We start from the raw sequence: 14801 nt of genomic DNA on the forward strand, positions 1-14801 counted from the left end.
CGACGGGACGTTGGGACTTTGAAGAAGTTCGGCCGGTGCGAAAAGACCGAAAAGGTTTTTTCGAGTTATCTCGCTTAAAAGTGTTACAAGGTAGGAATATTTTTGCATAAATCGACGTATCTCGACGTTTTACGTCGGGATTAAGCGTTTATGTCGTCCCCAAGACCTTCTACAAAGTTTCGATTTTTTCGTTGGGACTTTGAAAAATTTCCGTATCGAACACGTTTTTTCGAGTTATCTCGCTTAAAAGTGTTACAAGGTAGGAATATTTTTGCATAAATGGACGTATCTCGACGTTTTACGTCGGGATTAAGCGTTTATTTGGTCGCTGGAACGTTTTCTAGAAACGGAACTATGCGACGGGACGTTGGGACTTTGAAGAAGTTCGGCCGGTGCGAAAAGACCGAAAAGGTTTTTTCGAGTTATCTCGCTTAAAAGTGTTACAAGGTAGGAATATATTTGCATAAATGGACGTATCTCGACGTTTTACGTCGGGATTAAGCGTTTATTTGGTCGCTGGAACGTTTTCTAGAAACGGAACTATGCGACGGGACGTTGGGACTTTGAAGAAGTTCGGCCGGTGCGAAAGGACCGAAAAGGTTTTTTCGAGTTATCTCGCTTAAAAGTGTTACAAGGTAGGAATATTTTTGCATAAATGGACGTATCTCGACGTTTTACGTCGGGATTAAGCGTTTATTTGGTCGCTGGAACGTTTTCTAGAAACGGAACTATGCGACGGGACGTTGGGACTTTGAAGAAGTTCGGCCGGTGCGAAAAGACCGAAAAGGTTTTTTCGAGTTATCTCGCTTAAAAGTGTTACAAGGTAGGAATATATTTGCATAAATGGACGTATCTCGACGTTTTACGTCGGGATTAAGCGTTTATTTGGTCGCTGGAACGTTTTCTAGAAACGGAACTATGCGACGGGACGTTGGGACTTTGAAGAAGTTCGGCCGGTGCGAAAAGACCGAAAAGGTTTTTTCGAGTTATCTCGCTTAAAAGTGTTACAAGGTAGGAATATTTTTGCATAAATGGACGTATCTCGACGTTTTACGTCGGGATTAAGCGTTTATTTGGTCGGTGGAACGTTTTCTAGAAACGGAACTATGCGACGGGACGTTGGGACTTTGAAGAAGTTCGGCCGGTGCGAAAAGACCGAAAAGGTTTTTTCGAGTTATCTCGCTTAAAAGTGTTACAAGGTAGGAATATATTTGCATAAATGGACGTATCTCGACGTTTTACGTCGGGATTAAGCGTTTATTTGGTCGCTGGAACGTTTTCTAGAAACGGAACTATGCGACGGGACGTTGGGACTTTGAAGAAGTTCGGCCGGTGCGAAAAGACCGAAAAGGTTTTTTCGAGTTATCTCGCTTAAAAGTGTTACAAGGTAGGAATATTTTTGCATAAATGGACGTATCTCGACGTTTTACGTCGGGATTAAGCGTTTATTTGGTCGCTGGAACGTTTTCTAGAAACGGAACTATGCGACGGGACGTTGGGACTTTGAAGAAGTTCGGCCGGTGCGAAAAGACCGAAAAGGTTTTTTCGAGTTATCTCGCTTAAAAGTGTTACAAGGTAGGAATATATTTGCATAAATGGACGTATCTCGACGTTTTACGTCGGGATTAAGCGTTTATTTGGTCGCTGGAACGTTTTCTAGAAACGGAACTATGCGACGGGACGTTGGGACTTTGAAGAAGTTCGGCCGGTGCGAAAAGACCGAAAAGGTTTTTTCGAGTTATCTCGCTTAAAAGTGTTACAAGGTAGGAATATTTTTGCATAAATGGACGTATCTCGACGTTTTACGTCGGGATTAAGCGTTTATTTGGTCGGTGGAACGTTTTCTAGAAACGGAACTATGCGACGGGACGTTGGGACTTTGAAGAAGTTCGGCCGGTGCGAAAAGACCGAAAAGGTTTTTTCGAGTTATCTCGCTTAAAAGTGTTACAAGGTAGGAATATATTTGCATAAATGGACGTATCTCGACGTTTTACGTCGGGATTAAGCGTTTATTTGGTCGCTGGAACGTTTTCTAGAAACGGAACTATGCGACGGGACGTTGGGACTTTGAAGAAGTTCGGCCGGTGCGAAAAGACCGAAAAGGTTTTTTCGAGTTATCTCGCTTAAAAGTGTTACAAGGTAGGAATATATTTGCATAAATGGACGTATCTCGACGTTTTACGTCGGGATTAAGCGTTTATTTGGTCGCTGGAACGTTTTCTAGAAACGGAACTATGCGACGGGACGTTGGGACTTTGAAGAAGTTCGGCCGGTGCGAAAGGACCGAAAAGGTTTTTTCGAGTTATCTCGCTTAAAAGTGTTACAAGGTAGGAATATTTTTGCATAAATGGACGTATCTCGACGTTTTACGTCGGGATTAAGCGTTTATTTGGTCGCTGGAACGTTTTCTAGAAACGGAACTATGCGACGGGACGTTGGGACTTTGAAGAAGTTCGGCCGGTGCGAAAAGACCGAAAAGGTTTTTTCGAGTTATCTCGCTTAAAAGTGTTACAAGGTAGGAATATTTTTGCATAAATCGACGTATCTCGACGTTTTACGTCGGGATTAAGCGTTTATGTCGTCCCCAAGACCTTCTACAAAGTTTCGATTTTTTCGTTGGGACTTTGAAAAATTTCCGTATCGAACACGTTTTTTCGAGTTATCTCGCTTAAAAGTGTTACAAGGTAGGAATATTTTTGCACAAATGGACGTATCTCGACGTTTTACGTCGGGATTAAGCGTTTATTTGGTCGCTGGAACGTTTTCTAGAAACGGAACTATGCGACGGGACGTTGGGACTTTGAAGAAGTTCGGCCGGTGCGAAAAGTCCGAAATGGTTATTTCGAGTTATTTCGTTAAAAAGCGTTATAAGGTATAATTTTTTTGACAGGGATCGTTATATCTCTATTAAATACAATCGGATTAAACATTTTTGTCGAATTTTTTGAAAAATTAGCTTCCGTCGGACTGATACGACTGGGATATTTTTGCAATTTTTTCGTTAATTAATGTTACAAGGTATATATCTTTTTACATATTTCGTGTTATTTTAACGTGTTTTAATCGATTATAAAGTTATTTTTCGTCCATAGTCGATAAAACTGTATGTTTACTGATGCAATTTTTCGGTGAAAAAAAAAATTAATTTTTTGGTAAAAATGCATTTATAATATGTTAATAATGCTTGTGGTAAAATATTTCGATGGTTGGATATCGCCTTTATATAGTAGTTATTGAACGTGCGAGCGACTAAGTTCCAGCGTCCCTTCCGAACGGTACGTTGCTACGGAGGTTTTGCACCATAAGCGCGCGGCCGCTAGCCCGACCGGCGCCGGCCTTCCGGCCGGCCCCTTGGTATCTATAAGAGAAGCGTCGAGCCGGACGGTTCGGTCGGAACAGCGCTGGGCGCGTGGCTATTCTACGGCCTCGGTTGAGAATTCAGTCACCGCTCCTCGAGTCTTAGTGTATTTTACGCTATTTCTCGACTGTTCCTCCGTTCTCGTACTGGTTTTTTCTCTACACTGCTGCGCCGCGGGTCGAAGTCTAGGACGTAATGACCGTTAACGTGGCAAGCTTCCCCTTAGTCGGGAAGCTGGTGACCTGTGTGCACGTATTTGACAAAAGTTGGATGCGTGTGTGCTTGTACTTACGGAGTAGCCATTCTTGCAGAGACCATCGGTTGTAAGCTATTTGTAGCTGCACGATGGTCCTTTTGGCGTTCTGTAGAGTGCGTTATCTTCTGGTAACGCGTCTCTACAGAGGTGTTGAAGCTTATAAAAGAATATTCTTACGGTATGTCCAGCATGCGTATACGTGCTTTACCGCTAAGTTATATTCTACGAGAGAAGTTGGAGGAGAAAAGTTACAAACAGAAATAATTCTGTGAAGTATGAATCTTTGTATCGATATATGATGGTGAGAGAGGAGGAGAATTAAAGTGGCTGAGTGACGTTGTTACTGAACCATGGAACGTTGCTCTCTAAGTCATATTACATATATATATAAAATGAAAAGTCTCGTCGTACGGTGCTTACGTCCCACCTACGACACAGAGAGAACTTTTAAACGAAAATGCTGGTTTTTGGGAATATATTATAAGATCCCTGGTTGATCCTGCCAGTAGTCATATGCTTGTCTCAAAGATTAAGCCATGCATGTCTCAGTACATGCCGCATTAAGGTGAAACCGCGAATGGCTCATTAAATCAGTTATGGTTTCTTAGATCATACCTACATTTACTTGGATAACTGTGGTAATTCTAGAGCTAATACATGCAAACAGATTCCGACCAGAGATGGTAGGAATGCTTTTATTAGATCAAAACCAATCGGTGGCGGATGGCTCGTCTGTCCGTCCATCGTTTGTTTTGGTGACTCTGAATAACTTTGTGCTGATCGCATGGTCATCTAGCACCGGCGACGCATCTTTCAAATGTCTGCCTTATCAACTGTCGATGGTAGGTTCTGCGCCTACCATGGTTGTAACGGGTAACGGGGAATCAGGGTTCGATTCCGGAGAGGGAGCCTGAGAAACAGCTACCACATCCAAGGAAGGCAGCAGGCGCGCAAATTACCCACTCCCGGCACGGGGAGGTAGTGACGAAAAATAACGATACGGGACTCATCCGAGGCCCCGTAATCGGAATGAGTACACTTTAAATCCTTTAACGAGGACCAATTGGAGGGCAAGTCTGGTGCCAGCAGCCGCGGTAATTCCAGCTCCAATAGCGTATATTAAAGTTGTTGCGGTTAAAAAGCTCGTAGTTGAATCTGTGTGTCACAGTGTCGGTTCACCGCTCGCGGTGTTTAACTGGCATTATGTGGTACGTCCTATCGGTGGGCTTAGCTCCTCGCGGGCGGTCCAACTAATATCCCATCGCGGTGCTCTTCACTGAGTGTCGAGGTGGGCCGATACGTTTACTTTGAACAAATTAGAGTGCTTAAAGCAGGCTACCTTCGCCTGAATACTGTGTGCATGGAATAATGGAATAGGACCTCGGTTCTATTTTGTTGGTTTTCGGAGCCCCGAGGTAATGATTAATAGGGACAGATGGGGGCATTCGTATTGCGACGTTAGAGGTGAAATTCTTGGATCGTCGCAAGACGGACAGAAGCGAAAGCATTTGCCAAAAATGTTTTCATTAATCAAGAACGAAAGTTAGAGGTTCGAAGGCGATCAGATACCGCCCTAGTTCTAACCATAAACGATGCCAGCCAGCGATCCGCCGAAGTTCCTCCGATGACTCGGCGGGCAGCTTCCGGGAAACCAAAGCTTTTGGGTTCCGGGGGAAGTATGGTTGCAAAGCTGAAACTTAAAGGAATTGACGGAAGGGCACCACCAGGAGTGGAGCCTGCGGCTTAATTTGACTCAACACGGGAAACCTCACCAGGCCCGGACACCGGAAGGATTGACAGATTGATAGCTCTTTCTTGATTCGGTGGGTGGTGGTGCATGGCCGTTCTTAGTTGGTGGAGCGATTTGTCTGGTTAATTCCGATAACGAACGAGACTCTAGCCTGCTAAATAGACGTAACTTATGGTATCTCGAAGGCCCCCGGCTTCGGTCGGTGGGTTTTTACTACCAACGTACAAACAAATCTTCTTAGAGGAACAGGCGGCTTCTAGCCGCACGAGATTGAGCAATAACAGGTCTGTGATGCCCTTAGATGTTCTGGGCCGCACGCGCGCTACACTGAAGGAATCAGCGTGTTTTCCCTGGCCGAAAGGCCCGGGTAACCCGCTGAACCTCCTTCGTGCTAGGGATTGGGGCTTGCAATTATTCCCCATGAACGAGGAATTCCCAGTAAGCGCGAGTCATAAGCTCGCGTTGATTACGTCCCTGCCCTTTGTACACACCGCCCGTCGCTACTACCGATTGAATGATTTAGTGAGGTCTTCGGACTGGTGCGCGGCCAATGTGATAAGCATTGCCGATGTTACCGGGAAGATGACCAAACTTGATCATTTAGAGGAAGTAAAAGTCGTAACAAGGTTTCCGTAGGTGAACCTGCGGAAGGATCATTAACGATATAACACAAAAACTTAAAGAATTTGACTTGAACACTTGAAAAATACGAAACTGTATAAGTCGGTAAGGAGCCGTACTCCTCCTATATCGACGAACCAAAGTATATACGACGTATCAACAAGCTATATACTTTAACAAAGAACAGTTAAATTCGCCCGGAGCGTGGCTTACTCCGTTGGCAAAATGATGAAAAGACATAAGGAGGAGACGACCCTCCAGCTACGAAACTATATGAAGAGAAGGTGGCACTCTCTCTCGATCATCGGGATGAAGAGATACATATATATATATATATATATATATATACATACATAAACGAATTCGAGGCGCCTGCGTGAGGTCGTACACAGAAAGACCCGCCGTCTGCGAATATTATGATTTTATAATAAAACTATAAATGGGAACTTGAGCTTTCGAAAATTAAACTTTGACACGAATATCGAACGAAAAATTACGAATGGAAACCACCCGTAAAGAGAAATGAGATCGAGGCGCTTGCGTGAGGCCGTATACAGAAAGACCCGCCGCCACGATCTCGTATTTTTTTTTTTGCGTCGTGGAGACCGTACAAACGAATAACAAAATCTCTAAAGTGCCTCGTGTCGGAGAGATCATGCTCGCCTATTCTCTTCTATGTTTCGTGGTCTGTGTTGCGTTTGCTCTCCTCCTAGCAACGGGACATCGAAGACTCCTCTTTGGGATCGAACGAAGCGACTAAAACGAGTCGACGAGAGCGAAAGTACGAGTAGCGAGTCGCGCATGTAGAAAGGATACCGACATATCTTCGAAGGTTCTCTTCGAAGATCCATGGATACCTTATGCGCGTCGACCTTTCGTCTCTTTCACCGCTCTCGGTCGTTCTCGAAACGTGCTTCCTACCCATAGGGCGTGTGTTCTTCGTATGTCGTTTTGTTCGAAATAACGAAACCACTTGTAACATACTCGTGGATCGGGTAACCTAGAACGAAAACGCATTGCGTGGATGTTGGCCCGCTATGATAATGATGATGATGACGATGACTATGATGACGATGCGTAGCAACGATTCGTAACTAGTCTAGCCGAAGTTGGTTCAGAGGGGACCGCAGGCTGTCTACCCTCGATGTCGTGAGTCGGACACCCGTGCCGTCGCTAGAGTTTTTTCAAAGCTCGGCTTCTGGATATTGGGAAGAAAGACCGCTCGAGGACGACGGCTGCGCGTGCGTCCCATCGAATTTTTTTTTTTTATACCACCTGAACGACTAAAGTTTCGTCTAGTTCGTCGCATATAACCCGTTCAGAGGGGACCGCAGGCTGTCTATCCTCGTTGTCGTGAGTCGGACACCCGTGCCGTCGCTGAAGTTTTTTCAAAGCTCGGCTTCTGGATATTGGGAAGAAAGACCGCGCGAGGTAGATGGATGCGAGTCCCATCGAATTTTTTTATTTTTTAAAAAAAACAATCACCTGAACGGAGATGTGTTCTCTTTCGTCGATTTTTCACGCTTTGAGTCGTCGCGATCGCCATCCGTTCGGAGGAGATCGCCGACTTCGAAGCCTCGATGTCGTGAGTCGGACACCCGTGCCGTCGCTAGAGTTTTTTCAAAGCTCGGCTTCTGGATATTGGGAGGAAAGACCGCTCGAGGCCGAGGGTCGCGCGAGTCCCATCGAATCTTTACATCACCCGAACGATGGAGGCGCACGCTCTTTTTCTTGAATAATTGGACGAGAGGAATGCATATCGTATTATATATACACACACACACATATATATATATATGGGCTAGCCACCGTGCGTATTTCTTCGCGAGATCGTGTGCTGCACAGAGGATTCAGAATCGGGTGTTATATCCCCGTCGTTTCCTGACGAACGGAGCTTCGATCTCGATGGTTGTTATATATCATAATGTACTTTTCGCCCGGCCGGCGGACGCGCGTATCTTCGCGCGTTCGTCGGATTTCATTTTCGAACGTTTTCGTGTCGTCGATCTTCCGGCGACTTCTGCGCGTCCGATTCCCGTTGGTCGGTCGTGTCGGATCTCGGCTTCGCTCGAACCGAGTATTAAGAGTACATGGAGTACAAGAGTTTTAAAAAATATATGAAAAGATTACCCTGAACGGTGGATCACTTGGCTCGTGGGTCGATGAAGAACGCAGCTAATTGCGCGTCAACGTGTGAACTGCAGGACACATGAACATCGACATTTCGAACGCACATTGCGGTCCACGGATACAATTCCTGGACCACGCCTGGCTGAGGGTTGCTCACGTAAACCTAAGACTGCTTGCGTTGCGTGTCGTTCCTCTCTATCTGTCTCTCTCTGTCCCTTGGTGCCTTCGACAACCCGCCGTCGTTCTTACGATACGTAGAACGTTTCAGAGTCGGAGGAAGCGCACGAAGAAGGATACGAACAAGAGCGGACGCGAGAGAACGTACGCGACGTACGAGCGATTGTTGGACGCTCGTCGGCGTTCGTCGCGGTCGTGTCGAGACCGTGCAATTCGTACGCATGCTCGATATATAAACTATCGTGTTCACGGGAGACACTACGAAACTCTACCTCTGTCTCTCTCTGTCCCTTGGTGCCTTCGACAACCCGCCGTCGTTCTTACGATACGTAGAACGTTTCAGAGTCGGAGGAAGCGCACGAAGAAGGATACGAATAAGAGCGGAGAGAACCGTCACGGACCTGCGTGAGTGCTAGCGGCGTCGTGAGTCGTCCTTTCGTACGACCGCCCGCTTATGCACCGCTTCGTGTCGGTTATCGAATATATTATATATATATATATATATATATATATATACATACGTAGTGTTGTCCTCGTGACCGATTTTTTTTTCATATCAGCAGATTTGCATACGTTTGCAGGTTTTCGATGAGCACGATGTCCGCGCCCCCGACGTCGTCTTAAATGAATATTATTTTGGCGAGACTGAGAGAAAGCAAATATGGGAACTCGGTCGAGAGAGGAGAGAAGGAGAACAGCCTCAGATAAAAGTAAACTTGGTAACGGTGCGGAATTTTGCCGTACAACCGTCTTTTCTTAAGACGTTTTACTCGAATAGCCCCAGGGATCTAATGCCCACTCCGTCTCTTCGTGCGTAGAGATATACTCTGCGCGAGCGACTGACAACGACGAGGACCGTCGCATCGATGGGTCGTCGTTGCGTTTAACATACTCTGTGCTTGTAATTTATCCCCGAAAGAGAGCCGTAGATCCGGGAACGCACACGTGATTTCTTCGAGCGCTGATGACTTAGGGAGATGATCCCCAGGCGTTGCGCGGAGATCGGAGAGTACGCGTTACTTGTATCGGGACGAATTTTCCCCGTCGTTCGCGTATCTCTCTGCCCGCCGGCCCTGGCCCAAAGCCACGTTCGTCGGAAATCGTAGAAATCGTGTGCGAACTAGCGCGTGTCTATGATCGGCTACGGGTGTTTTACCAAGCTCGAGGTGTTGCTCAACGTTTCCGTACCTGACGAAGATGCGCACGAGAGTCCGTTACAAAGTCGTTGGATGGTCGTCGTCGTCATGCCAGAGAGAATCTCTGGACACGTACAGGAGAAGAGATCGTAGACGAGGAAGAAGACGATCCCCTTTGGCGAGGCTGGAGTGAAACTTTGATTTAATTAAAGACGAGGTATACACGCGCGTACGACGTGATAGTCGTGCGCGCGTGTGATTTTTTTTTAAGGCAATTCGGCGCTACAAGTACTCGAAAAACAGAGAGTGTTGGTCATCCCATGCCTTTTCGGCGTCTATCGCTGGACCGCGCATCCTAACGTCGACGGTCGTCCAGTCCCCGAACACACCACAGTGTACGTCTCGCTCGCTTTTCCACTTGCGTGCGTTCCCGTGCGTTTTCGTCGTCGTCGGTACAGAGCAAAGAAACTTTGCCGTTTCGATCTCTGTGCCGGCAGAAAACAAGGAACCGCTGGAATTTGTCGAGAGTAGAGAAACGGCTGTAAGAGACTGAGGACGGGCGTTAAAAATCACCGACGATCGTTTTAGGATGTCTGGCGTGAGTCTTAGCTCGAACATGATACGACGTACGAAGAAAAGGGCACTTTGGCGCGATGCTTAAAACGCTTCTCTGGAAGGAAAGAGTGTTCTCGTTCTATTCGAATTTTTATTTTTTTTTCTCTTTGAGGCGATTTTCGCATATAGAGATAAAAAAAATACCACCTTCTCTCGTACTGGAGTTTCATAGCTTTGTTCGAAGTGTTCGCGCATACACGGCACGAACGTGTTTTTTTTTTCTTTGAATAAAAAAATCACATTTTTGTCTCGTGTCGTGACGTTGAAGCGACCTCAGAGTAGGCGAGATTACCCGCTGAATTTAAGCATATTACTAAGCGGAGGAAAAGAAACTAACAAGGATTTCCTTAGTAGCGGCGAGCGAACAGGAATTAGCCCAGCACTGAATCCCGCGGTTCCGCCGTTGGGAAATGTAGTGTTCGGGAGGATCCGTTTATCCCGTGACGTCGAACCGCGTCCAAGTCCATCTTGAATGGGGCCATGTACCCACAGAGGGTGCCAGGCCCGTAGCGACCGGAACGCGTTTCGGGAGGATCTCTCCTTAGAGTCGGGTTGCTTGAGAGTGCAGCCCTAAGTTGGTGGTAAACTCCATCTAAGGCTAAATACAACCACGAGACCGATAGCGAACAAGTACCGTGAGGGAAAGTTGAAAAGAACTTTGAAGAGAGAGTTCAAGAGTACGTGAAACCGTTCAGGGGTAAACCTGAGAAACCCAAAAGATCGAATGGGGAGATTCATCGTCGACGGCGCCGGTTCCCGTTGGTGAGCGATGCTCCGGGTGGGCCTTCGTGGTTCCATTAGCGAGGGCACGCCACCTTCGGTGTCGAACGCGCCGGTGTCGTAGTCGTGCACTTCTCCCCTAGTAGAACGTCGCGACCCGTTGTGTGTCGGTCTACGGCCCGAGTGGGCGCCTGTCGCGTCGCTTCGGCGTACGCGGCAGACCCTCGGTCGCCCGGCCGACTGCACGACGGTACACGCACGGTATCGGGCCGCAACCAATCCATTTTCTCGAATATGTGTGTGTGCGTCTGGACCGCCGCAAGCTTCGCCCTTACTCCGCAGTCTCGGGCTTACGTCCCGTGCTCGGGTATTGGCAGCTGTTAGCAGCGCGGATATCTTGGACTGGCCAAATCTCGAATTACCGGTCGGCGACGCTATTGCTTTGGGTACTCTCAGGACCCGTCTTGAAACACGGACCAAGGAGTCTAACATGTGCGCGAGTCATTGGGACATTAAAACCTAAAGGCGAAATGAAAGTGAAAATCGGCGTTCGCGTCGATGGAGGGAGGATGGGCCGCGCAACTATGCGGCCTCGCACTCCCGGGGCGTCTCGTTCTCATTGCGAGGAGAGGCGCACCTAGAGCGTACACGTTGGGACCCGAAAGATGGTGAACTATGCCTGGTCAGGACGAAGTCAGGGGAAACCCTGATGGAGGTCCGTAGCGATTCTGACGTGCAAATCGATCGTCGGAACTGGGTATAGGGGCGAAAGACTAATCGAACCATCTAGTAGCTGGTTCCCTCCGAAGTTTCCCTCAGGATAGCTGGCACTCGACCGTTCTCATCGAACGCGTGCGAGTCTCATCTGGTAAAGCGAATGATTAGAGGCCTTGGGGCCGAAACGACCTCAACCTATTCTCAAACTTTAAATGGGTGAGATCTCTGGCTTGCTTGGATCATGAAGCCACGAGATATTGGATCAGAGTGCCAAGTGGGCCAATTTTGGTAAGCAGAACTGGCGCTGTGGGATGAACCAAACGTGGAGTTAAGGCGCCTAAGTCGACGCTTATGGGATACCATGAAAGGCGTTGGTTGCTTAAGACAGCAGGACGGTGGCCATGGAAGTCGGAATCCGCTAAGGAGTGTGTAACAACTCACCTGCCGAAGCAACTAGCCCTGAAAATGGATGGCGCTGAAGCGTCGCGCCTATACTCCGCCGTCAGTGGCAAGTGGGAAGGCACGCGAGTCTCGTTTTCCCCTCGTGGGTTCGGGACCGTCCTTCATGAAGCTCTGACGAGTAGGAGGGTCGCGGCGGTGTGCGCAGAAGGGTCTGGGCGTGAGCCTGCCTGGAGCCGCCGTCGGTGCAGATCTTGGTGGTAGTAGCAAATACTCCAGCGAGGCCCTGGAGGACTGACGTGGAGAAGGGTTTCGTGTGAACAGCCGTTGCACACGAGTCAGTCGATCCTAAGCCCTAAGAGAAATCCTATGCAGATGAGGTGTCCTAAGATCATACAAATTGCAACAAACAAATAAAAATTGAGCGAAAGAAACACACCCATTGGGCGAAAGGGAATCCGGTTCCTATTCCGGAACCCGGCAGCGGAACCGCATACCATTCGGGCCCTCGTAAGAGTGTTCGTCGGGGTAACCCAAAATGACCTGGAGACGCCGTCGGGAGATCCGGGAAGAGTTTTCTTTTCTGTATAAGCGTTCGAGTTCCCTGGAAACCTCTAGCAGGGAGATAGGGTTTGGAACGCGAAGAGCACCGCAGTTGCGGCGGTGTCCGGATCTTCCCCTCGGACCTTGAAAATCCAGGAGAGGGCCACGTGGAGGTGTCGCGCCGGTTCGTACCCATATCCGCAGCAGGTCTCCAAGGTAAAGAGCCTCTAGTCGATAGATTAATGTAGGTAAGGGAAGTCGGCAAATTGGATCCGTAACTTCGGAATAAGGATTGGCTCTGAGGAGCGGGGCGTGTCGGGCTTGGTCGGGAAGCGGGTTTGGCTGACGTGCCGGGCCTGGGCGAGCTGAACGGGACGCGGCGTATCTCTCTCTCGGGGGGGATATCGTCGCGCACCCCGGATCCGAGCTCGGTCCCGTGCCTTGGCCTCCCGCGGATCTTCCTTGCTGCGAGGCTTCCGTGGCGGTTTTACCGTCGCGGTCGTTCTCTTCGGCCGCCATTCAACGCTCAGCTCAGAACTGGCACGGACTAGGGGAATCCGACTGTCTAATTAAAACAAAGCATTGCGATGGCCCCCAAGGGTGTTGACGCAATGTGATTTCTGCCCAGTGCTCTGAATGTCAACGTGAAGAAATTCAAAAAAGCGCGGGTAAACGGCGGGAGTAACTATGACTCTCTTAAGGTAGCCAAATGCCTCGTCATCTAATTAGTGACGCGCATGAATGGATTAACGAGATTCCCTCTGTCCCTATCTACTCTGGCAAACCCACGTTCCCGCAGCCAGGGGGACCGTCGGGACAAGCGTCCCGTTACGTGAGTCCCTATGTACACCGCAAGGAAGGTTGCCGGCGGAGAGAGGCAGCCTCACTCTCTCCAAGGGGCCTTGGGTAGTAGCGCACCCACGATCCTGATGCCAAGGGTGGGACCGTCGGGGAAAGTTCAGGGTTTGTAGGCGCCCTGTAAGCCCCGCTTACGTGAGTCCCATCTGGGTCTGCCGAGCTCGGTTAGCAGGACGCCGGGCCGGTAGTGACGTGGCCGTACATCCACACGATAGTCCCACCAGCGACTTAGGCTGGTACCACGGGCGGGTCGAGTTATAGCCCGGAGGGAGTAGCGACCCCTCTGCTCGGCCAAAAATGGGTATGGACTCGTGGTGGCAGTGGTTGATGGCCAAGATGCTGGCAAGAGGGCCGAGTTAAGGTGTTCGTCCTACACCGAATGGTCTACGGCGTGTGAGCAGCGTCCCAACTGCTCCGGTACCGTCCCGGTAGACGGTAGGGCTTAGAAAGGGCCCCGTTCGACCTGAGACGAGCGACAGCCCCTGCAGGCCTAGCTAATCCAGGAAGCAGGGCACTGTGTGCCTTGCGCGATGGTTGGGCGTTTACCCAACCCCAATTGGTCCAGGGGACCCGGGTTACTGTATGGACAAAAAGTCTGGGAAAGTACCCGTTACCAAAAATTGCATATATGTCCCTATCTACTCCGAAAGAACCGTACAGATTGCTGGGAAAAACGAAGCAGTGAGCAAGCCCGTCACGAAAGGATGCCCGCAGGGATCGGTACTGGGACCAAGTTTCTGGAATCTCGTATTTGATGACCTGCTGGCTGAGCTAGCGGGAAACGCGACAGGGTGCGAACCCATCGCGTACGCGGACGACATCGTGATTCTAATTGCCGGCAACACGAGGAACGAGCTCCAGGAAAAGGGACAGGAGGTAGTTACCCGAGTCTCTACCTGGTGCACCAGGAAGAAGCTAACGTTATCGGCACAGAAAACGGAGATGCTGCTCGTCAAAGGTAAGCTGGACGCGGAGAGGCCACCGATTATTAAGATTAGCGGCAGGAATATAAGGATGGAGCAGGCAATCAAATACCTTGGAGTGCACCTCGAAGGAGGGCTAAAAGTCAACAAGCACGTGGAGGCAATAACAGGTAAGTGTCAAAAACTCTTCAACAGCCTCGCGAGGGTGGCCAAGGCGAAATGGGGACTCGGACACGCGGCCATGCGTACTCTGTACAGAGGGCTGTACGAGCCGATAACCACATACGCCGCAGCCGGCTGGAGCGACCTACTGAAAGGGAAAGCGAGGAGCAAGCTGATAAGGTCACAGAGGATGGCACTCCTCCGAGTGACCAAGGCCTATAGAACCACGTCAACCGAGGCACTGCAGGTTATCGCCGGAGTCATTCCTATTGACCTCCTAGTCGAAATCAGGGCAAGACTCCACAATAAGAAGAGGAGGCGCGACGAAGCGCCCGACGAGAAATCCATTGTCGGCGAGGCGTTAGATAAGTGGCAAGAGCGCTGGCAAACAACGCCAAAGGGCAGGACGACCTTCGACTACTTTGCTAGCATCAAG

At 49.1% G+C, this 14801-nt stretch overlaps 2 non-coding genes and 1 pseudogene across 2 annotated transcripts; all 3 read left to right on the plus strand.

The window, feature by feature from the left end:
- The first annotated feature begins 4100 nt into the window (after positions 1 to 4100).
- Positions 4101 to 6023, plus strand: LOC126928544 (small subunit ribosomal RNA). Its single transcript, XR_007716761.1, has one exon. It is a non-coding gene; the product is annotated as a small subunit ribosomal RNA (ribosomal RNA).
- Positions 6024 to 8112: 2089 nt separating this feature from the next.
- LOC126928542 (5.8S ribosomal RNA) lies at positions 8113 to 8267 on the plus strand. The gene has a single exon (XR_007716759.1). It is a non-coding gene; the product is annotated as a 5.8S ribosomal RNA (ribosomal RNA).
- A 2044-nt stretch (positions 8268 to 10311) lies between these two features.
- The window catches only part of LOC126928547 (large subunit ribosomal RNA), a 6769-nt pseudogene continuing 2279 nt past the window's right edge, over positions 10312 to 14801 (plus strand).

The sequence above is a fragment of the Bombus affinis genome, unplaced genomic scaffold (assembly GCF_024516045.1).
Source record: "Bombus affinis isolate iyBomAffi1 unplaced genomic scaffold, iyBomAffi1.2 ctg00001066.1, whole genome shotgun sequence".
NCBI classification, from domain to species: Eukaryota; Metazoa; Arthropoda; class Insecta; order Hymenoptera; family Apidae; genus Bombus; species Bombus affinis.